At 42.9% G+C, this 26,974-nt stretch overlaps 1 protein-coding gene across 1 annotated transcript in view; it reads left to right on the forward strand.

Annotated features, from left to right (window-relative positions):
* Positions 1 to 7,080: 7,080 nt before the first annotated feature.
* The window catches only part of HTR1E (5-hydroxytryptamine receptor 1E), a 252,997-nt gene continuing 233,103 nt past the window's right edge, over positions 7,081 to 26,974 (forward strand). The window contains exon 1 of the mRNA XM_075864174.1: positions 7,081 to 7,392. The gene's annotated coding sequence lies outside the window, so the exon portion shown is untranslated. The remainder of the gene's footprint in view (positions 7,393 to 26,974) is intronic.

Here is a 26,974-nt window from a genome sequence, read left to right on the forward strand (position 1 = left end):
CTCCCACCTGTGTGCGCTTTGGCTCCATAAGTCTGGATTGCGAGCGCACCCTGGTAGTCACTGTGGGACAGGACAGCCGCATGTTCAGACATCTCTGGAGAGAAGGGCGTCGACCGGATGGATGGAGTTTGTGGTCAGCAACCACGAACGTTACAGTATCCCCCCTCTTACGCCCCTCCACTTGGGACCAGAACGAGAGAGAAACTTCTTAATCAGGGTAGGAGCATTGAGATTCTCTTCTGGCTCCCAGGACCTCTCTTCTGGACCAAACCCCCTCCAATCTACTAAATAAAGGGTTCTTCCTCTTACTTTTTTGGTGTCCAGGATCTCCTTAACCTCAAATATCTCGGAAGAACCGCTGGGGGCAACTGCAGGGTTAAGAGTCTTAGAGTAGCGGTTCAGGACCACAGGTTTCAGGAGAGAAACGTGAAAGGAGTTGGGGATCCGGAGGGTAGGAGGCAGCCGAAGCTTGTAGGAGACCAGGTTAGTCTGTTGCAAGATCTCGAAGGGTCCAAGGAACCTGGGAGCAAACTTGTAAGATGACACCCTCAGCCGGATATTTCTGGAGGACAGCGAGACCTTGGTACCTGGAGAAAATTGGGGAGGTTCTCTTCTCCTTGTGTCTGCCTTACATTTCATGTGGTCCACCGCCAGCAGAATGGAGGATCGAGTCTGCTGCCAGATCCGCAGGTAGTCCCTAAAAGCAGAATCAGCTGCGGGCACTTTGGAATAATGGACACCGGAAGAGGGAGTCGTTGGTGTTGGCCGTAAACTTTGAAGAATATTGTGTTTCTTGTGAACTCGCTAGTATGATTATTATACGTGAACTCGGCCCAAGGAAAAAGCTGCACCCAGTCATCATGCTGCTTGGAGATGAAGTGTCGTAGGAAGTTCTCCATTTGGTTGATCCTCTCGACTTGACCATTGGACTAAGGATGGTAGGCTGAGGAAAAGTCCAACTTCACATCGAGGAGTCCACAGAGGGCTTTGCAGAACTTCGAGGCGAACTGAACCCCCCGATCAGACACAATATGCCTAGCCATGCAGGCAGAAGATGTGTTGGATGAAGAGTGCGGCCAGTCGAGATGCAGAAGGTAGACCGGTCAGCGGAACGAAGTGAGCCATTTTCAAAAATCGGTCCACCACCACCCAGACCACACTGCATCCCGCAGAGGAAGGCAGGTCCATGACAAAGTCCATAGCAATATGTTGCATGGTGGCATAGGCAGCGGCTTGAGCAGGCCCGCCGGTTTGGAGTGGGCAACTTTATTTGCTGCGCACACCATGCAGGAGGAGACAAAGTCTGTAATGTCTTTGGGCAGCGGGCCACCGGAACTGACGAGCGATCAAGTATCGGGTCTTACGGACACCCGTGTGACCTGCCAGTTTGGAACTGTATCCCCAGCGGAGGATTCTTCTTCTGTCTGCCAGATGCATAAAAGTCCGCTCCGGGGCAATGTTTCTAACTTGCAGAGGGTTGACAGGGATGATGCAGGACGGATTATAATATTCTGGGAAGACTCTATAGTGTCCTCTGTCTTGAACGACCTCGACAAGGCATCGGCCCTCACATTCTTGTCGGCCGGACTGTAGTGGAGCTCAAACTGGAACCAGGCAAAGAACATCGACCACCTGGCCTGATGGGGATTCAGTCGTTGGGCCATCTGGTGATAAGTGAGGTTCTTGTGATCCATAAATATCAAGATGGGATGAACTGCGCCCTCTAATAGATGTCTCCACTCCTCCAGAGCCAATTTGATGGCCAGTAACTCCCAATCCCCAATCGAGTAGTTGCGTTCTGCAGAAGAGAAGAGCTTGGAGCAATAGCCACATACCATTGACTTGCCCTTGGAACCTCTCTGGAACAGGAGTGCACCAGCACCAACAGAGGAGGCATCCTCCTGCAACGAGAACTGTGGAGAAACATCTGGATGATTTAGGATCGAGGCTGATGTGAAGGCACTCTTCAGGCTATTAAATGCGTATTCCGCTTCTGGAGTCCACACTTTGGCGTTCATTCCTTTTTTGGTGAGGTTAGAGATAGGAGATGTCAGTGGCAAGAAGTTTGGACTGTCTGTAGAAATTAAAGAATCCCAGGAAGCGCTGTATGGCCCTCAAGCCTTGAGGGTGTGGCCATTCCAGGACGGCCTTTACCTTTTCAGGATCCATCTTGAGACCTTGATTCGAGATGATTAAGCCCAGGAAGGGTAGAGCATCTCTCTCCAACATGCACTTCTCCAACTTGGCGTACAGACGATTCTCTCTTAACTGTAGAAAAACTTGACGGACATGTCTTCGATGAGTCATAAGATCTGGAGATAAAATCAAGATGACATCAAGATAGACCACAACACAAACATAGAGGAGGTCACGGAAGATGTCATTAATGAACTCCTGGAAGACCGCGGGAGCACTACACAGACCAAAGGGCATTACTAGATATTTATAGTGTCCATCATGGGTGTTAAATGCCGTCTTCCATTCGTCACCCTGGCAAATCCGGATTAGGTTGTAAGCCCCACGCAGGTCTAGTTTTGAAAAAATTTGGCTCCACGTATGCAATCAAACAGTTCAGAAATCAATGGCAACGGATCTATATTTTTTACCGTGATCTGGTTGAGGCCCCGGTAGTTGATGCAGGGACGCAGTGAACCATCCTTTTTCTTGACGAAGAAGAACCTGGATCGTGCCGGGGAGGAAGACTTCCGTATGAAGCCCCTCTCCAAGTTCTCCTTAACATAGGTGGACATGGACAGAGTCTCTGGCACAGAAAGAGGATATACCCTACCACGGGGAATGGATGCACCAGGAACTAGGTCGATAGGACAGTCATACGTCCGGTGTGGGGGCAGCGACTCCGCCTCTTTCTTGCTGAAGGCATCCGAGAATGCAGAATAATGACCAGGCAATCCTGCCAAGGACTAAGGCAGATGAGGCTGAGCCAAATGAATCTGTACCAGGCAACGGTTGAGACACTCGGGACCCCATTGGAGAACCTCTCCAGATTTACAGTCCAGGACTGGGGCATATAGTCGGAGCCAGGGCAGACCCAGCACCACAGGATTAACAGCTTTAGCCAGGACAAAGAACGAAAGGAGCTCGGAATGGAGGGCTCCCACTTGGAGCCTCAGCGGCTTGATCACGGCTACAATTGGGTCTGACAGAGGTAGTCCATTCACAGATGCAACCATCAACGGCCTCTCCAGAGGGGTTGTGGGCAGTTGGAGAAGATCCACCAGGTCTCTACTAATTAAATTAGCAGCGGATCCAGAGTCCAGATACGCAGAGACCCGATGCATTTTCTCGCCGAACACTATGGTCACGGGAATGGACAATTTAGACGAAAGTCCTTCTTTACCCAGGGTTGTCTCTCCCACCAACCCTAGGCTCTGGGGCTTTTGGGGACACAGACTCACAAGATGGCTTCTGAGGCCGCAATATAGACAGAATCCCGAGGTGCATCTGCGTTGTCTATCCTGGGTAGACAGCTTAAACTGGTCCGTGCTCACAGACTCCATAGGAGGATCAGCATCTGAGGACAGCAAGGGTTGCTGTAAAGTAGGAAAAGTAGGAACCGGACTAGTGAGTCCTCCCTCCCGACGAGCTTCTTGGAACCATTCTCGGATCCTTATATCAATCCGGGCTGCCAGAAGGATGAGGGTATCCAGGATAGATGGTAGATCTCGGGCAGCCAGCTCTTCCTTAATCCTAGGAGACAGTCCCTGCCAGAATGTTGCCACCAGGGCCTCATTGTTCCACAATAGTTCTACCGCCAGGGTGCGGAAGTGGATGGCGTACTCGCCCACGGAGGTGTCTCCCTGGCGTAGGTTCAGCAAGGAGGCGGCCTCAGACGAGACTCGTCCAGGCTCCTCAAACACCGTGCAAAATGCCCGTAGGAACCCCTGGAAGTCACGGGTCTCTGGTCCTTGTCTCTCTTAGATAGGGTTCGCCCAGAGGCGTAACTAGGTTCTCCAGCACCCAGGGCAAAGATTCAGTTTGCCCCCCCCAACCTCTTTCCCGACATCTTCTTCCCCCTCGCCGTGTTTGTTTTCCCTACCAATCAATGACGTGTCATTTCTTTTCCATATCTCTTTTTATGTAAATTGAGCATAAAAATATTTGTACATTTTACAAGCAATATAGTTCTATACACAACACCAGAACCAAGCTCAGTACATATATGCAGCCCCAGAACCAAGCTCATTACATATATACAGCACCAGCACAAATACAGCTCAATTTAGTGCAACCCCTGCCGTATAGGTGTGTACGGCGTAAAACTACAGCTCCCAGCATGGCCCGAACAATGGTAAGGCCCCCTGTAGATAAAGCCCCCCTGTAGATAAAGCCCCCGTAGATAAAGCCCCCCTGTAGATAAAGCCCCCTCGTAGATAAAGCCCCCCTGTAGATAAAGCCCCCCTGTAGATAAAGCCCCCTGTAGATAAAGCCCCCCCGTAGATAAAGCCCCCCCGTAGATAAAGCCCCCCCATAGATAAAGCCCCCTGTAGATAAAGCCCCCCGTAGATAAAGCCCTCTCCCCGTAGATAAAGCCCCCCTTGTAGATAATGCCACACACTTTTTATTACAATAGAATAAACAATTTAAACTTACCTTAATCCCGTTCCCACGCCGTTCGGCAGCCATGGAGACCTGCTCTCTTCTGCGCAGGTCTCCTGGGGGTTGAACGAAGCATCTATAAAAGGCGCTGATTGGCTGGGCAGGATGATTTTCCCTGCCACTCAGCGCCTTTCATCGACGGAAGCGCGATAGCGCTTCTCTGGTACAAAAGAGCTGAATAGCCGGGAACGGAGCGTACCCGGCTATTCATTGCTTCTAATTGTACCTGTGTCCTATAGACACAGGTACAATTATAGTGCAGGAGGAGGTGGCGTTGGCGCCCCCCTCTAAGTTGTGCCCGAGGCACATGCCCCGCCTGCCCCCCTAGCTATAACCCTGGGTTCGCCCATGCAAGGGCCCTGCCAGTGAGGAGAGAGACGATGAAAGCGACCCTTGCGCCATCAGACGAGAATGCCCTTGCATACAGGCTAAAGTGGATCTGGCACTAGTTCAAAAATCCACGGCAGGTCCTCACATTTCCATCATAGCGGTCAGGAAGAGGCAAAGAAAATCGGGGATCAGCTCTGCCAGGAGGTGTAGTCGGAGTATCAGTACTGCCAGGAGGTGTAGTAGGAGGAACAGCAGCTTGCACACCCAGCTGACGTGCAATTATGTTCAATGCCTGGAGGAGTTGGTCCTGTCAAGACCGGAAGTCTAGCATATCCCCCCCGCATCTCCCGTGACGTCGTCATGGTCTTGGATTGACCAGCGGGGTCCATGGACTGAGCCTACTGTCACGTTGGGTATGTGGACCCACTGGGCCGTACTGCCTTGACGGTATGGCAGCTGGCCAACAGGACACAGGTAACAGTCTATAGTTCGTATACTGCACCTGTGGTAGCTCAGACAGAAGGAAGACAGGCTCGGCTGGGACTAGGCAGCAGGCAGGCGCCAGGTGTGGCGTAGCAGGACAGGCGTGGTACACAGCACAGCACATCCCGACTCCAGCTCAACACTTAGGAGACCATTTGCATAGACATACTAGGATAACGACAAAAAAGCTCAGGCATTGAAGGGAGGGGCACAGCCCCTCTTATAGTCCAGGGTGCTCTGAGAACAATCAGCTCAATTTCCCACCTGTATGCACTTTGGTTCTTTAAGTCTGAACTGAACTCCCGAGCGCACCCTGGAGGTCACTGTGGAACAGGACAGCCGCATGTGCAGACATCTCTGGAGAGAAGGGCATCAACCGGATGGAAGGAGTTCGTGGTCAGCGACCACGGACGTTACACGGCCTTTCATCCAGCCGACTTATAAAATGAAATATTATATACAGCGCAACACAACATATATACAGTACATAAATAGCGAACATCTGAGCAGTCCATAGGCTGCTAATACAAATTTCCCTCTCCTGCTGTTAGGAAACGTCCGTCCCTTTATTATCACCTCGACTACTAGTCTAGCTTCTGGGCAATTCTGGTTTTACTGTTCAGCCTATCCCTTTTCTCTCTTTCTTCCTATCAGGTGTAGGGTGGAGTACTTAAACCTGGATTGCTTCTGTGTTCTTTGCTTGTAAATTTCCTTCCTGCATGTGTTTGATCAAACTTCTGACTAAACCCCATTACCTTTGACTATTTGGACTTCTTGGAACAGGACCTCGGCTTGTCTCTGGATTACCCTTTGCTTATGGATTTGGACTTTCTGCTCCCGGCTGGTACTGACCTCTGCTATTCCTGACATCCCCTAGCTTTGTGATTTGGACTTTCTGTTAACCCTCTGGCTGTCCTGCTACCTGTTCTGGTATTACCTGCATTGCACCTCTTATCCAACACCGAGCGCTGTTAAAATAACCTGGGTTCTATGCAACAAAAATCATTCTGCCTTGCGATAGGCTCTAGCGAAAACGATAGAGTAGCCTTAGACACTGTTGATCAGAGTTGTGACGGAATTGGAGTTGCGGATTTATTTGCACGCTCAGTCCCGACAGTCTCCAGCAGCCTTTGGGGAATCGCTCACATAGCAATTCCATAAAACTTCTACCCTGGGGATTGCTCAACCAGTGATTCCATAACACTAGACTTGGCAGACCGAACCAGGTCACCTTGACCACATGTGAAAGCTTAAAACATTTGTTGGAGACTACCTAGACTGCACTGCTCTAGCAGCCGTTCCTGGATGTCAAAATGTTGCAGATTCCATCAATAGAATGTATTTGCCTCATAACTGCAAGGTACTTGATTTCTAATGCTCTGTTGTGTATCTTTACACTGATCACCACTTGCTGTGTCTGGCACTCTCCTGTCATGCCTGTCCTTGGAACAAGCAAGGACATAGACTAGCAAAGGATAAAATACATCCTTGCTTCCTACAGGAATGCTGCTGACACCTTGCCCTTCTCACACTGATTCTATCCTTGACAGTTACAGCTTCTCAGCCCCCTAGTGGCCAATTTCGCCTTAATGTTTTTGCTAATGTATCACTCAGCTGCCTTTGGTCTTGCTTCAGTTGAGCTCCAGCTTTTGTTCACTGAACCCTGTGCTGCTGCCGCAGCTACTAATAGCTGCTGTCACATTTGCTATTATTATCTGTTCTTTTGGATGGAAAACATATTGCTTCTTAATGCTTTTCTCTCCTCTTTTATGGATTACTGGTAAGAAGATGGACATATAAGAGTCAGCAAATAATCAAGCAGTGGCAGATCCTTTTTTCCCACAAGTCAGAGATAGTCCTTCAAGATGTGAAACATTTAATCCTGCGGATCACTCAGCAGGATCCTGGGATCAGTAATGACCACGCAGGAGGGCGCTGTCTGCAGGTGCTGCTCATCCCTAGGTAACAGATTAATGTATGTGTGGGGTTGAATATTTCAACAATGACAATCCGGCACTAATTATTTATTAATGGGCTTATCAAATAATGTTGCTTAATCCAGTATCAATGGGTTAATGTTTTGGTTGTGCAATAGTATCAATTTCCAGAAGCTATATTGGCTATATTTATCAAGTTATGTTGTCTCGGTGTTCATTTTATTATACACTTTCTATTTATTTATTTACATACTGTGTAGCAGTATACCATAGCACTTATATAGCAGAGTTGTATAACTCACGTTGATATCAAGAAATGTTACCTGTGATTTTTCCACATAGGATTGCAAGTAAACCTCCTGTATTATCTTAACTCCAAGAGTTATCACATTGTGTCATACTGATGGACGGCTATAGTAGGTTCACACTTGAGTATAAACTGGTTCTGTTCATTTCTTTGAGACTCAAGCTCATACCAATGTGCATCGCTCTTCATCAGTTTCCTTTATGATCATCTTTTTGAAAGAATCCATCATGATCTGTGTTCTTATCATTGAAGAAAATAGTAACAGGTTGAGATGCAAAGTGATAAAAACTGACGTCAATTTGTTGTTAGTTTTGTGATCAGATAACATCAGTTACAAAGTAAAAACATACTGTAAGAAATATATGTCAACACAGCCAATTAAATGTTATCAGTGACTTAAAAGGTACTAAAACGGCACAAACTTTTTCACAGATGTTGAAGGTATTATAATTCATCTGTATCTGCATTTTTTTTTATTAATGTCACATATTGAAAACATTTATCTGTGTTTTTTTCAGATATGTATATCCAATAACATGTTTCATCGTATATGATGTTGTACTAATCTTTGAAGATATTTTAGCCATATATTTCTGTATATAGGGACCCTAAACTGTCATTAGAAAATGACGGTGGTTGATTCATAGATATATTATTAGTAACTGCAATATTTACAATGTTCACATCAATATCAAAACCTTTTTCTATTCCGTTTTAATCTTGTTTTAAAGTAATATCAGATTGACTTAGAGATTTAGCGAAAAAAGGGGTTGTTGTTCTCTGACAACAACTTTTTTTACTTCTATAACCTGTCAATTAGACAGGTCATAAAAGTATGATTGGTGGGGGTCCGTCCTTTGGGATCCCCATCATTACAGAGATCAAGGGCCCCTAACTCTTTCCCAGACGGAGATTTCGATGTGCTTTTGCAACGATTTTCCATAGAAATTAATGAGAATGTTGGAAACAGGCAAGCGCTCCTATTCACAGCCAATGAGAATGTTTGAAACGGCTGAATGTGAGCTATCTTCGATGCTGCCATTCATTTCTATTGAGAGTGGCTGTGCACACGTTGTCAACTCTGCAGCTAGGAATAGGATTTGGGGATTATTTTTTCCCAGTAACTGTGAAAAGTGAAAAAGGGCTTAACCCCTTTAACAGGTTCAGGACCGGGCTATTTAGAGCCTTCAGGACCAGACACAGTTTAGCCATTTTTAGCAGGCATTAGTTAAACGGCTATTACTTTTTTATTTGTTGGGCTAGCAATGTGAATTCTGTAACTTTTTTTGTAGATAATGCAGGTTTCTTTTTTTTTTTTTTTAATCATTTTTATACGCATACTTTTTGCTATTTTCGTATTTTCAGGCTTATAGTTTCAAAATAATAGTAAAAAATAGATGCTTTTTTAATTTTCAGCTATTTTTTTCTGGTAATAATATAGTTTTACCCAAAATAGACCTTTTCTTTGTGATTTTCTTCCATAAATTTTGATATATTACATGTCTATGTTAGGATAATTGGGTCAGGGCTAGCATTACAACAATGATTGGCGTGGGGAACGTTTATTTTGGGTTGGTATTTTATGTGTATTTATTATTTTATTTATTTGCAATTTATTTTACTTTTATTTTTTATTATTACGGTCTGTCCCTCAAAGGTCAGAAAAGACCTCTGGGGGACTTAATTTTTATTTATTTTTTCTATTACACCTTGTTTTTCCACTGTAAGGCCCCATGCACACGATCGTATATTTCATCTGTAATTACGGACCCATTCATTTCTATTGGCCACAGACCCCTTTCAGTATTTTTAAAAATGGGTGTCGGTGCTGAAAAAATTATAGAACCTGTCCTATTCTTGTCTGTAATTACGGCGCAGACTCTCCCATAGAAGCCTATGTCCAGTATGTACATCCGTAAACTGTCCATATTTACGGAAGCGTTGCTAGCAATATGTTGGTGACATCATTTGCAGGCTCCTTTTTTTATTTTTATGGATCCGTATATACGGATGCAATACGGACCGTATTTATGGACATACGGATGAGTTATGGATGGCTACAGACCAGTATTTACGGATAGTATTTAAGGATAGATGAAAATACGGTCATGTGCATGGGGCCTAACTGGGGCTGCACAGGGGAAATCAGCCTTGTTATAGTGACTATTGTCACTAATAGGGCTGTGCTGGGTCTACTTGGATCCAGCAGTAGCCTTCCACTAATGGCATTCCGGCGATTGTGTGACCAATCACATGATCACCGGAACCAATTGAGGCAGCAGCTCTGCCGCTCCCTCTATTCTATACGCAGCTCTCATTGAGCCGTGTGTACAAGCGATCAGGGAAGATAGAAGCAGTGAAAGCTGCTTCTATCTTCACTACACAGCTCCCCGGCAGTCACAGAATGCCGGGCACCCGACATTCAGCTGCCCAATCACTTGGGCAGCCAGCTAAAACCTGCTCTGTAGATACAATATGGCACAGGTTTTAAGGACCCCGCCCGCCGGCCGTTTATATACAGCCGGCGGTCGGCAACCAGTTAATTAAGCTTTAGGCCCCATGCACATGAACATGTTCGGTCCGTGATATATACGGACTGCATGTCTGCCGCAATTCCCGGACCGAACACAGTTCAGGGAGCCGAGCTCCTAGCATCATAGTTGTGTATGACTCTAGGTGTCCCTGCCTCCCCGAGGAAGTATTAACCCATACTGAAACTTGTTTTCAGTATGGGACAGTAGTCCTGCGGGGAGGCAGTGCCTCACAGCGTCATACATAACTATAATGCTAGGAGCCCGGCTCCCTGAACTTTGTTCGGTCTGGGAAATGCGGCCAACATGTGGTCCGTATATCACTGACTAAACACAGTCGTGTGCATGGGGCCTTAGGCTAAGTTATAGCAAGTCAATCAACCATACAGTAATGGCATTATGGTGGGAAAAGAATACAATGTTTTTTTCAGAAAGCTGCAAGAAATGTTTGGCTAGAGTATGTCATACAATAAAAACTTCTGGACAGGATTGAAAGGTTTAGGCCCCATGCACACGACCTAGCCCGTAATCACAGTTTGTGATTACAGGCACGGCTGGCCGCTGACTGTTGCGGACAGCCACCCGCATTTGCAAAAGCAAAAAATAGGACATGTCCTATACTTTGCTGAGCCTTTCTACTGCACGGACACCTTCCCGTAAATATCTGGGAAGGCTTCCGTCGGCCATAGAAATGAATGGGTCCGTAATTACGGACAAAATTTACGGTCGTGTACATGTAGAGCCTAACAGACCAAACAGTTAGGCCTTATTCACACGAACGTGTTATACATACGTGATACGTGCGTGATTTTCACGCGCGCCGCACGGACCTATGTTAGTGAATGGGGCCATTCAGACTGTCAGTGATTTTCACGCAGCGTATGTTTGCTGCGTAAAAAACTTACGACATGTCCTATTCTTGCCCGTGTTTTGCGCTGCACGCACCCATTGAAGTCAATGGGTGCGTGCAAATCACGCACGGCACATGGAACACTTTCGGGTGACGCTCGTGATTCGCGCAACAGCTGGTAAAGAAGAGAAGGGAAACATAAAATCCCCTCCTTCACATAAAAAGGGAGTGTCATAATGATGCCGGCTGCGTGAAAATCACGCAGCCATGCACCATATACACATGTCACACTGAACTTTTGCGCGTGCAAAACGGACACGTTCGTGTGAATAAGGCCTTACTTGGGGACTTTTAAATCAAAATATTGAAAATGCACCTTTTCTATGCCAATTATCTTCTAATATAACAAATAGAAAGGGAAGGGCAAGAAGCAAGAGGATCAACTGATCTATTATATTGAATTATTAAAATTCAGTATTAAAATTGCCGGCGTAGAAAGGTATAATATACCCAAAAGGGATGGAGCGAACGGTCCCTCATTAAAGTAGACCCCATATAATAGATAAACCCATTCAACCTATATATGATAAGATGGTAGAATGGGGATGAAGGAAAAACGATGCATGCATCAGTATCAGATAGCTAGAGTGGAGTGCACAGAGGGGCAAATAATATGATAATGTCTATGTCCCCAGGGCACACCACTATATTATCCACATAGCTGCTCTTAGTGTCTTCTGTGTTGCCAAACACTTATAAATAAATATAAAGTGTTACTGACATTGACTATAACATCAGCACTGGTTCATTTTGCTGTGGAAAATACCTGTCAGATTTCTACCATTGACAATGTTGCTGATAATAAAATAAATAAGGCACCTGTCAATGTTTAGCACTGACAATTACATTTGTCTGCTATGTGTGACACACTTTACTACATTCAAGTGTGCAGCTGGCTACTTTAGTTTTATACAGACTCATCCCACAGGCATTAATTAGTACCAGAGGATAATTTAGTGGTGTGCCCTGGGGACATAGACATTATCATATTATTTGCCCCTCTGTGCACTCCACTTTAGCTATCTGATACTGATGAATGCATCGTTTTCCCTTCATCCCCATTCTACCATCTTATCATATATAGGTTGAATGGGTTTATCTATTATATGGGGTGTACTTTAATGAGGAACCGGTCGCTCCATCCCTTTTGGGTATATTATACCTTTCTAAGCCGGCAATTTTAATACTGAATTTTAATAATTCAATATAATAGATCAGTTGATCTTCTTTTTCCAATTTCTTTCCCTTCCCTTTCCATTTGTTTAATTCAATTTGGTGGTGTACATCAGGGCTAAATTGGAAGCAATAAAGGGTCCTCAAGAGGAATTTTTGTTATCTTATAATATATCAATGATGCCCAGGACTGGTATTTCTTGGTCCCACCAAAGAATATGATCCTGAGGTTCCACCTCTATCTATACAGAACATGTGCATGTCCACTTTTAATTGCACTGCAATCCCTATTGCTATTATTCCACTCACAGGAAAAATCAATAAGGTCTAATAACTTATTTAGGAATTAACCCATCATATAGACCCTAGTGTGACAAGTGTTTGGCTCCAGTCAGCTCCAAATGGGGTAGTCTTCTGCAGGATCATTGGGGCCCGTTATTGTGTCTGAGCCAGGGCCTGCCAGGGGGTTCTCTGGTTTCCTGGTGGGCCAGTCCGAACCTGATGATGCCCTTATTAATACCATCATTATTTATTCTATTGTTGTTTTTAGTCATAGTGACATCACCACAAGCCCTAGAATGGTACAGTACATATTGTTATTCTAACCCTATACAATAGATAAAAGTTCCTCACATCCAGTCCTCAAGGTACTCTGATGTGCTTTGTAGATCTCGTATAGAGGAAACGCTATTGGCAATTATTGATGTGGTGACACTAATTAAATCACATATGCAGAATTAAGCAAATACCCAAAAGAATAACACTTGGGGATACCCGAAGACTGAAATTGACAAAAACCTGCAATAGATCAATGCTAAATAATGACAAATACATGCTAATGAATTCTGTAATAGTCCAGCAATATTGGAATAAAATGTCTGTCAACACATTGGGAATGAAACGTCAAAACCACAGATTGTTACATAATGCACAGCATTAAGACTGTTATGATTGTCTAAATATTTATTCTCAAATTAATATATTTCTTACATATTCAACCTGAAATTGATATTTATGAGGTAAGCACATATGCCAACAATTTCTCTACCCCTAATATAGTCATTATTGTAAGAGCATAAATTCTCCATAATGGTCATGTCCACATGGATGTTTCTAGAGGACATTTAAGGATACATTTTAGACTCTTGCCTACTTTAAAGTGCAAGGCATGTCGAGACCTATATACAAAACATGTTTCCTTCAATACTTGGGTTGGTTGTGGCCTATGTTTTCTGGAACTATCTATTTCTGTAAGATATACAAGTTACAGAAAGACCATAGGCTAGAATGCCGGCAGCTTGGCTTAAAGATAAGTCCGAAGAGAATGGTAAATAGAGTAAACTTTTTTTATTTGTTCAAAATTATGAATTTATAAAAAGTTATGCAAATAAAAACATTATTGGTGCCCATAGCAACTAATGAGATAACAGCGCTTCATTTTCTAAAACAGGTTGCCAAATTAAATCATAACATTGCTTGGCTTCCATGGAAACACCTCTAATTTTCTTTAACTCTGGTTTTTATTAATTGTTTCTATGTTTCACAAAATACTATACCGTAAAGAAGCTATTGTTTTGGAATACAACCCGCCCTACTGTATGGAAAAAAAGTGTCAGAAAACATTTTGTACGTTATTTGCATTTTGTTACTGGAGGACCTCACCACGTTATACCAACACAACTAAAAAGTTAGTTATGTTAGAAAAAGTGCTGGGGGACCCTCAAGTGTATGGTGGCCATTTTATCATATGCCCCAGATACCTGACATAATAGCACTGATACATTACCCCCCACCCCTTCACTGATACATGATTCCCCAAGCGGATTCCTTACTGTAAGAGCAGGGAGACTATGGAACTTTCTGCCAGAGGAGTTATCGTGGTAAATTCATTGAAAGAGCTCAAAAGGGGCCTGGATCTCTCTTTTGGGTGTAATAGTATTACAAGTTATGGTTACTAGATTACTGGAGATGGGTCGTTGATCCAGGGATTTATTCTGATTGCCATATTGGAGTCGGGAAGGAATTTTTTTCTCAGATGAGGAAAATTGGCTTTTGCCTCATGGGGTTTTGTCTTCCTCTGGATCAACATTGCAGAATAATAAACTGAACTGGATTGATGGATGTATTTTTTAGGACTAACAAACTATGTTACTACACTCCTCAACATTGAAATTGCAACACCAAGAAGGGCAAGCCGTAAGGTAATGCAAATCAATGAAGCAGCAGGTGTCGCTAAGATCTGCAAATGATCAAATTTTCAAGCACTTAGCTCCAATCTGTGGCATATAGAAGGGGCATAAATGTCACATTGAAAGCAAAGTTTTTTTAGCCACATGAAACCTCAAAAATCGGATCAAGTGGTGTGGGATGATTGGGCGATGCCTCCTATCCGTCTACGTGCCAGTTATCTCCACTTGTCGCAAACTGAGAGGGACAGAATCCTTGAACTGAGAGACCTGGGTTTATCACTCCAGCAAATCGCTACACACCTAGGCCGAGATGTCAGCACTGTTTTACATTGCGTGTCCTGGAGGTTGGGAGAACAACAACGAATGGGAATGACAGCAAGAGGTGTGCGGAGGTGAACCTCTGCACAGACGGATCGTCTGATTGGAAGAATGGCACATAGTGATCCATTCTGTACTACAAGTGAAATTGGCTGTCACATGCCAAGCCTAGGGCGGCAACCATAAGAAGTCATTTGCACGACATTGGGCTACGAATCAGATGTCCAGCTACAAGTGTCCCATTGACCACATACCACCACTTTCAAAGGCTGTCATAGTGCAAATCAAGACACTAATGGAGGTTGGAACGGAGGTCTATAGTCCCCCTTTAATCTTGGATGCAATGCTAGCAGGAGATTGGACTGAAGACCATGTGGGCAATGCCATGAAGAGGACTTCACAAGGAAACGTTACACTGGTCCTTCTCCCAGGATTATGGTGTGGGGTGGTATAATGTACAATAGCCGGTTCCCTCTAGTCTTCATTTCAGGTGCACTAACAGCTCGGCGTTACATTGATTTGTTCGTGGAACGAGTGGTACGACCATTTCTCCAAAGTGTCCCAGAAGCTGTTTTTCAACAGGACAATGCTAGGCTGCATATTGCTCATGCTACTGTGAGCTGCCTGCGTGGCCTAAATGTGCTACCATGGGCTGCAGCATCTCTGGACTTGTCTCCCATCGAGCACATCTGGGACATCATTAGTCGGCAATTGCAAATGGAGCTGCCAGCGGCCAATCTTGATGATACGAGTGCCCAAGTGCATTCAGCGTGGCATACCATTCTTCAGACAACCATTAATAATCTCATTGATAGCATGCCAAGGTGTGCAAGTGCGTGTATTTCTTCACGTGATGCACATACTCTATACTGAATGAATCAAGATGTTTGTAATATTTTGTTTCCATTTTTTTATCATTTGCATATCATTAACATGTCTATCGTTTATTTGATTCTCACAATTTCAAAACCTTTTCCTTCTTGGTGTTGCAATTTCAATGTTGAGGAGTGTATACTACTATGTTTTACAGTAACCCTCTTTAAAAAGACCACCTCTCATTCTGACCAGTGACCACACCTTTTGAACAGGTATTTTGTTGGAACCTCCACTTACTCAACCATTTTTCACACTGCTGTGTCCCATGAAATTAAATACAAATTAAAGGGGAAGCAGCTGTCAAGCTTGGAATCTCTTTTATTGTTTCCTCCTTCCCAGAACCTGTTTGAATGCAGTAAAAGGGAGCAAGACAACACTCACTGGAGGTCAGGAGGAAACCAGAGGAGGAGGGTTGTCAAGCTCTGAATGTATGCTTGAAAAAGACTGGGTTACAGCCGAAACGTAACATTGTTTTAAATACAAAAGGGTTTTTTCACTGTTTCCTGTATGGCCTGAGTGCTGTTACCATTATTTGACTTGTTGATAGTGTATACGTGAGTCAGACCAAGCCCATTAGGTGACATGCACCACAAGGCCTTCAACTTAGGTGCTGCTCAAACTTGCTTTATTGTAATTAGTGGATGTAGTCATTCTGGGGAATGACAAGAGGAAGGTTATCCTGGGGACTAAGGAAATTGAAGCCTTAATAGGAACTGACAAGAGGACAGCCATGTTGGGGACTGAGGAGAAGGCAGCTATGTTGGGGCCTGAAGAGAGGGCAGCCATGCTGGGAAATGAGGAGAGTGGAGTCTTGCTGGGGTCTGAGGCACAGCCAGCCATGCTGGGGACTAAAGAGAGGGCAGCCATGTTGGGGTCTGAAGAGCGGGAAGCCATGCTGGGAAATGAGGAGAGTGGAGTCTTGCTGGGGACCGAGGCAAGGACAGCCATGCTGTGAAAAAGATATGCAAATACATGAAAAATACTAATGAGGGAATATGTTAAAAGCTATACGCCAGTTTCATGGCTTTAAAAAGTTCTGAATGTTAAAACACGCCAGGTTTGCTCTAAAATGTTAAACTTTTTGCTTTTCTCGCCCCTTTCCAAATGTGGTAAAAAAAGGTGGCAGAGTTGGAAGAGACGAAGCCTCCCACAGAGCGACAGATTTATCATAACTTACACCAGAAACTGGCATAAGTTATGGCACAAATCTTTACCTGCTAATAGCAAGCGTAGATTTGCATTTCTATTTCATGAACAGCCAAAGATGCGCCACATTTATTAAGAGGTATGCACCTCTTAAAGGCAATGTGTTGCCAGAAAAACATGTTTGTTTTTTTTTAATTAAACATTTAGTGTGTAGGTGATTAAACATTGTTCAAATTTTTTTTATTTTTTTCACGAGTCAGGAAATATTATAAATTAATTCTAATTTATAATATTTCCCATTGCTGGTCACTAGATGGAGCTATTCCCAAAATTGCAGCATTGCAAAATTGGGTAAAAAGCCCTCGCTCTAGTGAGCTCTCAGCATCCCCCCCCCTCCTTTATCCTGTCTAGTGCCGGGATAAACGAGGGGTTTGAACGGTCTAACCTCCTACACTGTGTGTCGCCATTTTTTGAGCTAACACACAGTGTAGTAGGTTTACATACAGTAGTAAACGTACACAAACACGAACATACATAGAAATCTCTTACCTGCTCCTGCCGCCGCGGCTCCCTCCGGCCCGTCCGCTCCGTCTGCTGCCGCTGGTCCAAGTGCACAAGTCCGGAAGCCGCGACCGGAAGTAGTAATCTTACTGTCCGGCCGCGACTTCCGGTCCACAGGAAAATGGCGCCGGACGGCGCGCATTTCAAATTGGACTGTGTGGGAGCGGCGCATGCGCAGTTCCCACACAGACGGCGTACATTGAAGTGGATGGGACGGGAGCCGTTCGCAGTCCCTATGGGACTGTGGCTGCCGTATTCCATGTCTGTATGTGTCGTTAATCGACACATACAGAAATGGAAAAAAAAATGGCAGCCCCCATAGGGAAGAAAAAGTGTAAAAATAAGAAAAAGTAAAACACAAACACACAAATAAATATAAACATTTTTAATAAAGCACTAACATCGTTAACATATTAAAAAAAAATTTGTGATGACACTGTTCCTTTAAGTTTGGTGCATTACCCGCCAATGTTAATTGGCGTAAGACTGGCGTTTGAAATGTCAGTCTGAATATATCCCCTTCCCTATGCGTTTGGTTTCCATTGCACTGTAATAAAGGCTCTGCTTTGTGGATCCAAGTTTATTTCAAAGTGGACAAAATAATCGCCTGTTTGTCAACAAGTAGATGTTCTGTATCGGTAACATATAAATGTCATGCACTCAAAAACAAAAAGAGTGGGTGGGCCACTGACTAAGAAACAACTTGTATGAAAAAGAGAAAAAACACAGAAACAGTAGTAATGCACTGCAGTATTACTCCAGCTTGGTATACTTGCCATCGTGTGTCGTTCTGTACATTACCCTCTATTTAATGTTTAGTAATGTCATGTGACAATAATTTGTTACTTTTGGGGATGTGTAGGCACTTTATTTGTAAACAGGATTTTTTCTGACCTGCATTCTAGATATAGCAGCGATGTATATAGTTTGGTGAACATTATTTTGTTGTGTATTCCCTTTTCATGTCTTTTAACAGATTTTTTAGCTTTAATAAAAATGCATGTTTATTTGCATTACTCTTGATCTTGATCCTGTTTTTGTTTTTTTTTTTGTCTTTTTGGTGATAGTTATTTTTATAACTCTATAACACAATAAAGGACTATATAAAATTAAATGCATCATTGATAGGTGTTCTAAGAAATCAAACGTGTTAAATTTGTTTATTTGAGAGTTCATTTTTCTTCAGGAACTTTCTGTATATAAGTCCTTTAAGGTGTAGCTTAACGTTTAACAAACTTTTGACATGTCATAGTTTAGCTACACTTTAAGCCAAAGCCAGGATTAGATCGAAAATACTGGAGTAGTACAAGCCGTTCCTTTATACATTTCCTCTTTTTAGAATCCTCTCTTGGCTTTGGCTTCTACTCAGTAGCAATTTTGAGTTAGGCTGAGTTCACACTGAGTTTTTTTAACAAGTTTTTTGATGCGGAAACCGCGCCGCAAAACGCGCTAAAAAACGTCCGAAAATGCCTCGAAATTATTTCAATGGGAGGTGGAGGAGTTTTTTTCCCGAGAGTGGAAAAACCGGCTCACGGGAAAAAGAAGGGACATGCCCTATCTTCGTACGTTTATGCCTCTGACTTCCCATTGACATCAATGGGAGGCAGAGAGAGCGCATTTCGTGGCGTTTTATGCCTGTGGTGCTCAATGGCCGCTGGCGAAAAACGCCGCAAAAATCGGCATGCAGGCAGAGGAAAATCAGCCTCAAAATTCCAAACTCATTTTTGAGGCAGATTTTCATCCTGCAAAAAACTCTGTGTAACAATTTGTTAGAGAATAACCTTGCTCAGTCGGAAATAAAAGTGTCATGGTATAGGTCATGTGAGTATAGGATTTATTTGTCAATTACTGTGAGTTTTTGTGAAGCAATTCATATTTCATTGTGTACATAAAATGTAAACAAAAGAGTGTAGTCACCTTTCTGCATTGAGACACCAATCTGCTGTATGCTTAGTTACTATAGTAACCTTCCAATCATTTGTCTCGAAAGGATATTGCTGCAATACAAATATTTAACAGAGTATAGAAAAAAAAGTGTACATATGTTCAACATCTTATTCAACTCTGCTTCCCATAATATGCACTTTATTTTAAAATTTGTCTTTAAAAGCAATTAGTTAATGGAACATTAAACCTAGAAATGAATGATAAAAGTAGACAGGAGATAAACTAACTGTTTGTCAGTCTGCAAGATTTTCTGCACTTTCCTGAAACAAACAGACTTGCAGAGAACAGTGGTTAATTTCCTGCTGATCTGTTCCATTTTGGTTGGTTGATTAATGGCTGAGGTGTGGGGCTTAGCAAAGGAGTTGGGGCCACACAGGGCAGAGGGAGGAGGCTCCTGCTGCAGCCAGTTGTCTTACGATCAGACTCAGAGGGAGGGGGAAATGGCTGATCTGAAAGACATATAGACATTTTTTTTATTATTTCTCAGTAATATAAGAGACAAAATAGGATCAATGTAAAGAGGAGATTAAGGAAGGAATTGGTAGTATTTTTTATATGCATTTGTATTTTTAGCTTTCCTTTAATGGAAAACTAGATTGTAATATAGCATTGAAAGAACAGTAAAGAATCAAAAGTAAACATATATAAATGATATACTTAAAGGGTAATGCAGTCAACATAATCTTTTCGTATGCCATAATGAAATTAAAGGGCTCAAACCTCTTTAGGTCAATTTAGAGATTTATGATCTGACAAAGAACTGCAGTTGATTTGAATGGACCTTTGCTTAGAAAGTTCTTCCAGTTCTTTTAGTTGCAGAAATCTCTTAGCTGTATATTAGTAGTTATTATGCATACAATTTTGTATCAAATTTTATTGATTAAAAATTGGCATCAAACAATTCTGCAATTGTTCTTAAAAAATCAGTAGCATTTCTATTTGACTTTAAAAATGATCTTATCATGGAAGTTACAATGATGATCCCTGCACCCAGGTCCACATGTCCTGATGTGGGAATTCCTACGTAAATCTGAGTGCCTTTCCCTTATATATTAATCTAAGGATGACCAGATGTATGGCTATAAAAGTAAAATAAAGATTAAAGAAAGGGGTCTGTGTATGCATTTATGCTGCATCTGTGGCTGGGTGACAAATGACAATTATCCATAGAATCCAAAATGGGTTATTATGATGTTATGTAAAATATGTCTCCAGGAAAAGTAGGAAGGACAACTCTGGAGCACAAATGTTTTCTCTAAGGCCGGATTCACACGAGCGTGTGCGTTTTGGTCGCGCAAAAAACGCTGCTTTTTGCGCGCATTGCAGTTCCGTGTGTCATCAGTGAATGGTGCGTGTGTGCGTGATGTTCACGCACGTGCCATCCTTATGACACGCGGTTTTGCTGTTTAGAAAAAGAAATGAAGGAAGTGGTTTTATTTTTTCCTTCATTTCTTTATCTACTGTTGCGCGAATCACGCACGACACATGGAAGTGCTTCCGTGTGCCGTGCGCGATTTTAACGCCGCACCCATTGACTTGAATGGGTGCGTGATGCGCAAAAAACGGCCAAGTATAGGACATGTCGTGAGTTTTACGCAGCGGACATACGCTTCGTGAAAATCACGGACTGTCTGAACGGCCCCATTGACTAACATAGGTCCGTGCGACGCGCGTGATTTTCATGCGCGTATCACGGACGTTAAATACGCTCGTGCAAATAAGGCCTAACAAGTGCTGAATGACATAAGAGGAACATTCATCAGTACTTGAGTTTTTGTGTTGCCTGCCTTAGGCAGGGTTCACACTTAGCGTAAATTCTGCGGAATTTCCGCAACGGAATCATGTGCCGATATTCCGCAGCATTTACAGTAGCAGCAAAGTGGATGAGATTTAGAAAATCTCATGCCCACGCTGCGGGAAAAAAACGCACCATAAATATATAGGCCTCATGCCCACTTCAGTTATGCTCTTCAGGGTGCTATCCATTTTTTTAACTGATAGCACCCAGACACATTCATTTCTATGGGGCCATGCACACTTCAGTTGTTTTGACGGTTCCGTTCGTCCGTTCCATCAAAAGTAGTGCATGTCCTACTTTTGTCCGTCGTTCAGTGACCGTGGGGCCCATTGAAGTCTATGGGTCCGTCAAAAAAACAGACGGGATCCGTGTGCCGTCCGTTTTTCACGGATTCGTTGCTAAGCAACGGCAGGGCGTGCCAAAGTTCCCTGCATTCAACACACAAGATGGATTTTAACAGACCGTTTAAAATGGAAGACAAATGGAAGCACAGCATCCGTTTAAAGCGGAACAATGTAACGAATGCAGAGTGACAACGGAAACCACACGGATGTCACAACGGACACACGGATCCGTTTTAAACGGACGTGAAAATGTTGAAGGATGTGTGCATCTGGCCTAATAAATTGACCTGTGGTGCAGAATTTAATTCCATAGCATGTCCATTTATGCTGCGTTTTTGTTGATTTTCAGTTGCGGGTTTTCCCCATTGAATTCAATAGGGATGCAAAACCTGCAACAGAAAGCCAAGTGATGCGACTTTTCCGGTGTAATCGGGGCGATTACGCCGCAAAAATCGCAACTCCGGAAAAAATAAATCATATTTACCCAGAACGCCCTCCTTCTTTCTGCAGTCCGGCCTTCTGGGATGACGTTTCATCCCATGTGACCACTGCAGCCAATCACAGGCTGCAGCGTCACTTGGCCTGCAACTTCATCGTAGGAGGCTGGAATGCGCGCAGAAATTTCCGCAGCGGAAATTCAGTTAGAATAACTGCACCACAATGCTGTGCGTTTTTTTGTTTTTTTTCGGATGGAATGTACTGCGGGTTCCAGATCAGACACGCTGCCTGATTTTTACGCAGCGTATCCGATATGTGGGAACCCGACCTTAAAGACGGGAGGGTAATCTGACCTCAATTTAAGGCCATATTAACTTTCCATGCAAATTTTGCGTGCTCGGAACACTTAAAAAGTATATGATAGTTATTATAAATGTAATCGATTACTTGAAGCATATTATATTTTGAAATGTTTAGTCATAAATGAATTTGACATAGTTGCAGTATAACTTTCTGAACACAATTATTAATAAGTTTTATACACTTGTCTAATCTGTTATATCCTCAAGGCCTCAGCTGGTTGGAGCTTCAGGGTGCTGTCACACATGCCAAATTGCACCTTCTTTTGCCACACGGCCAATCATAGCTCCGTAAAAGCATTCATGCTTCACTGCAAACTTCCACAGTTCTGTAGTGCATTTTTTTTTTTTGCCACACAGGTTTTACAGGTAAAACAAGTTCTTTTAACTTCTTTCAAAACCGCAGCAATTCGTGGTAAAAAATACAATTTGTGGAAATAAGACAATTCCGCACATGTGAAAGCACACTGAAAGCTCTCTAATTAGATCCCACTTAGTTTTTATGTCTGCAAATTTTAATTCCTTAATTTAATGTTCATTGCTATTTTGTAGCAAAGCATTATAACATATTTATAATGCTGCTTATAATAAATAATAAAACTGCATATGTCAAACAATAAAGTAAAATATGTACCTTTTTACAAAAAAATTATATTTCTATGTAAAAAATAAATGCCCCCTTTTCTTGCCACTTGAAGTGGTGAGAGAAGTATAAAAAAGCAAAAACTCGCAAATTATTGTGCAAAAGTGGTGTGCGCTATAATTTGTGACTTTTTTACAGCAAAATTGCGGTGCAAATTTCCCCCTACTGTATGTTTTGTATGTTTCACAAATTCAAAATGTAAGGGTATGTTCACACGCTTAGCAAAAAACGTCTGAAAATACGGAGCTGTTTTCAAGGGAAAACAGCTCCTGATTTTCAGACGTTTTTTGAGCAACTCGCGTTTTTCACTGCGTTTTTCGCGGCATTTTCGCAGCGTGTTTTACGGACGTTTTTGGAGCTGTTTTCAATAGAGTCTATGAGAAAACGGCTCCAAAAACGTCCCAAGAAGTGTCCTGCACTTCTTTTGACGAGCCGTCATTTTACGCGCCGTATTTTGACAGCGACGCGTAACATAAAGGCTCGTGGGAACATAACATCGTAAAACCCATTGCAGGCAATGGGCAGATGTTTGCAGGCGTAATGGAGCCGTCTTTTCATGCGTAATTAGAGGCGTAAAATGCCTGAATTACGTCTGAAAATACGTTGTGTGAACATACCCTAAGGGTTAGTACCTTCACATGACTTACATTGCGATCCTCCAGTGAGGACTTATAAATATTTAAAAGGGGATCCACCCTTGGCCACTCCTCTTAGAATCATTGAGCTTTTTTTTACATGCTTACAGATTACTGGTCAGTTTTTTTTAAAATTAGGCTCTATAGGCACTGCATTTGGGCACTACATTGAGAGTAAATATTTGAAAGTGGCACCAAAGGAATGCCCCAAACTTATACAGCTGGAAGCCTACTCTATACTATACTGTTGCATGCAGGGCCGGCCTTAGGGGTGTGCGACCTGTGCCATCACACCAACAGGTGGAAGGGGGCGCTGCGCTGGCTCGCTTCCTTTGCTTGTGTTTTAGAGGCTCTTCTGTCAGTGGCGTCGCTACCGCTGTAGCAGCCATAGCGGCTGCTAGCGGCGACATCGGTCATGAGGGCCCCAGCATGCCGCTGTGGCTGCTACAGTGGTAGCGACTCCACATTCAATAGTATCTGCGTCCTTAGGACTGTATCTCCCTGCTCTGCTATCTCCCTGTTCTGCTATCTACTAGTCTACAGGCCGCTCGGCCTGCAGCCTATCAGGCACAGTGACAGGATCCCTGCGCAGGCCGGCATGATGACATCACTGGATCACACCAGCCTACGCAAGGATCCTATCGACGGCATTGTAGAGCATCTCTGTTCATCATGGTAATGGGGCCTAAGTGAGTACAATTTTTTTTGGGGGGGCACTGTCTACAAGGGAGAGGTGGGGGGCTGTATAGCACTGTCTACAAGCAGATGGGGGCTGTATGGCACTGTCTACAAGGGGGGGGGTGGGGGGCACTGTGTACAAGAGGGAGGTGGGGGCTGCATGGCACTGTCTAAAAAGGGGAGGTAGGGCTGTATGACACTGTATACAAGGGGGAGGTGGGGGATTATAGCATTGTCTACAGGGAGGCTGTATGGTACAATCTACAGGGGGCACTATCTACAAGGGAGGCTGTGTGTGGCAGCCTGGGGAGGGGGGCATTATACTGTGTGGGGGCCACTAAGCAGACATTATACTGTGAAGGGGCACTATAGGGAGCAATATACTGTGTGTGACACTAACAGGGCATAATACTGTGTGGGCACAATTAGAGGACAAAATACTGTGTTCTTGAAGGGGTTATAATATATTATAATAAATATTATTATACTGTATGGGGGGCACTAAAGGGGCATTATACTGTGTGGGGGACACTAAAGGGGCATTATACTATGTAGGGGCACTATATAGGGCATTATACTGTGGGGGGCCATTATACTTTTTTTATGGGGCATTTTTTTTATGATGGGGTGGGGCGCCGAAAGATAGTGTTGCACAGGGCGCCATCTACCCTAAGGCCGGCCCTTGTTGCATGCGAGTGTTATTGACTCCCATTGTAAAAAATATGTATACCTTTTATGCATCATGCTGTTGTGTAGTTGTATAGAAAGTGAAGTCAACTAACAATCACTTTGACAAAAGGTTTACCAGCTAAACGTATGCCATATATTTGGTCGTTAGAACTCTTTGAACCAGTTAGATGTATACATTGGGAGCATTCTCAGCATATACACCAGATGTAGTGCTTGAGAAACAGAGTCTTATTACTGCATTTATTTTAAAAGCAAAATCATCCAACACCAATATCTCCTATGTGGAAAATGATCTGCCCTTAGGGGTCTATTAACATCGGACAGTAGTGTGTCACACGGTCAAAAAATTTACAAGTGAAACACATGTTTTAACCTGTTTCACCTGTTAAAGCCATTCAGCCGCAAACTGCATTACATAACGGTAATGCGCGGCACACTGTTGGCCCATGTAAATACACCCATGCCGTTTCAATGAACTAAGTTTAAATAATAATTAGCGTGTATTTGCAAGAAGAGGTTAAATCCATGTTTTTTACAATGAATTACGCATTATATTAGCAAATTGCCGTTACAGAAGAAACTGAAGAAAAACCACACCAGATCTTCCCCCTTTTTTCACATTTCTTCCTTTGCTTGTGGTAGAGTGTTTTTATAAAAACTTTAAGGTCATTATGACAGCCGTATATAGGGTTCAACCTGTTTTTAAAAGACTGATGTAAAATTACAGGAAGCCTTTGGTTACAAATATTGTTGCTAGGCTGGTTCAACCAGCTATTAAGTTTAAGGGGTTAGTTACTATTTCCCATAGTGATATGGATGTTTGATAACTTTGCTCCTTAAATAAATGCAAATAGTTTTTTTTTTAAAAACACTTTGTTGTGGGCTTACTCAGATTTCGTTATGCTTGAATCACATATAAAGTTTTCAGTGCAGATTTCTGATGCAGTTCTTTTTTAATCCAAAGCCAGAAGTTGATCCAAAAGGAAGAAAAAGGTTAAATTAAAGACTGCTATATATTCTCTTTTGTATCCACTACTGTATTTGACTCAAAAACTGCACTAAAAACTGTACCGACAACTTCATGTGTGATTACAGCCTTACACTAATATAACATCTTAACATCCTGTATTCACGGAAACTTAAAGGAAATGTGTCATCAGAAAATGACTTATTGTTTAAATTGTGTTTTTATGTTAGTGACCATGTAAACCTTTGAACACTTTTTAGTAAAATAAATAATTTATGATGGTGTAATGAATTGTTTTTTATTACATTTTTTTTAAAAACTTTTTTGAGATACATCTTTTATTTATCCTGGATACATAGAAGCTGTATCTTGCGCTGACAGCCGAATCCATCAGATCAGCGGGAATGACGGCTTCGGTGACAGTGGTTCCCACCTGTTATCGATCACTTCGAAGTTATGAACTTGGATGTGATCGATAACAGGTGGATCATGTGTGTCAGACACACGCAGGGCCCTCTGTCACTGAACCCGTCAGTTCCACTGCCCTGACGGATTCGGATGTTAGCGCAAGATACAGCTTCTATGTTTCCAGGATACATAGAAGCTGTATCTCAAAAAGTAAAAAAACAAATTCCTAAAAAACAATTTAAGTTGCATTAAACACAATAATACATTGTTTTTTGTTTTTTTTTTAAAAGTGTTCAAATGTTTACATAGCCTCTAAATATATTTTAAGGAATTTTTGGCGATTATACTTTTTTATGTCATTATCAATATTAAATAATCATCCTAAAATCTTGTAGTTTATATTCTGGCCACTGAGCCTCAACCTAGAATGACACTTCCTGTTCTGTAGAGATCACTTTTCAGCAGACATCTCATTATCATCACAGGCAGGATTACAATGAACGACAACGCAGGATCCACCATTGAAAATAGGTGATGGACACCGCTCCCCTCTGTCCCTTGCTGCACAATGACATCTGCAACGGTTACTGAGCATGCCTAGAAAACTCTCCCATAGAAGTCCATGGATTCGCTCCTGATCACAGGTTCCTATTGTCCAAGTGGCTGCTGTAAAGCATATCTCTAAATGC

Source organism: Rhinoderma darwinii, chromosome 4 (genome assembly GCF_050947455.1).
Source record: "Rhinoderma darwinii isolate aRhiDar2 chromosome 4, aRhiDar2.hap1, whole genome shotgun sequence".
In the NCBI taxonomy this organism is placed as follows: domain Eukaryota; kingdom Metazoa; phylum Chordata; class Amphibia; order Anura; family Rhinodermatidae; genus Rhinoderma; species Rhinoderma darwinii.